Source organism: Morone saxatilis, unplaced genomic scaffold (genome assembly GCF_004916995.1).
Source record: "Morone saxatilis isolate NCDOM2014 unplaced genomic scaffold, NCSU_SB_2.0 Contig24, whole genome shotgun sequence".
Taxonomy (NCBI): Eukaryota; Metazoa; Chordata; class Actinopteri; family Moronidae; genus Morone; species Morone saxatilis.
The window spans coordinates 21,171,791-21,172,952 of NW_023339807.1; positions in this window are offsets into that span (position 1 = coordinate 21,171,791).

Genomic DNA, 1,162 nt, shown 5'->3' on the forward strand with positions numbered 1-1,162 from the left:
CAGACTGACACATTGTTGGTTTTGCTCTTTTTGTTTTGTTCACAATAACACAAAAATAAAATATAAAAGTTTTATCGTTTAAAGTCTCTTCCTAAACTGGAACAAAATGAAGGCAATTTAAAAATCTATTACCTGTGTGTATAAAAAATATGTATGTGCATAAACACTACACTGAGACCAATTCATTGTTAAGCAGTATTCATTTTCCCTAAATGTGTTTCAGCTGCAGGACCATCAGCTGGAGCAGCTGGTGTAAACACCATGGAAGACAGTAGGTGCAATGCTAGTATGACATCCTCTCTGTAAATGTCCTCATGTTTGTGTGTTATTTTATCCCCATTAGCTAATATAACAACACTTAAGTACTAAGATGTCTTTTCTAATTTATTTTCCCTTCAGAGAAACAGCAGCCTTCACTGACCCAGAGAGTGAGTATGTCACATCACACTGACTTTACACAGTGCAGCTTTTATTCAGTAGATGAATAACTGATGATACAATATTTTTAATTTTTAAGTTTTAGACAAAGAGAATAAATCTATTAAAGAAATATTAAGAAATTAATTAATTAGCTTCTTTTTTAAATTAGACCAAAGATAGAACCAGTTAAACAGATAAACAGTTGTAAAGCCATGAACACAAAAATTAAATTGGACAAATATTATTAATTGTATCATTTCATGTGATAATGCATAACTCTTACAACATCCATATTTATAAAACACACACTGATGATAACATAAAAATCTTTAATCGTCCTTGCTTACAAATTTTACTTGAAACATTAACTTTTTCTCTGAATTTTCCAGGTGGAAACGATGGCGTCTGGGATAGAGCTGCTTTTGGAAACACTGAAAGATTTGAGTTATGAGGAGTTTGAGGAGTTCAAGAGCAAGTTGCATCCATTTCAAATCCAATTTATGTTTGAGAGAACAGACTCCCAATTAACAATGCAGGAAATAACAGACCTGCAGGACACAGTGTTTTCAATGGTGCAGACTTTTGGCCAGATGTCTGTGGAGAATACCAAGAAAGTTTTAAAGAAGATGAAGAGGACTGACCTGGTGCAGAGGTTGTCTAACAGCAGCTCAGGAGCCAAAAATAAGACAAAAAAAAAAAGTAAAAAAAAAAGTTTATATCTTCTTTTCTTTACATGATAAAT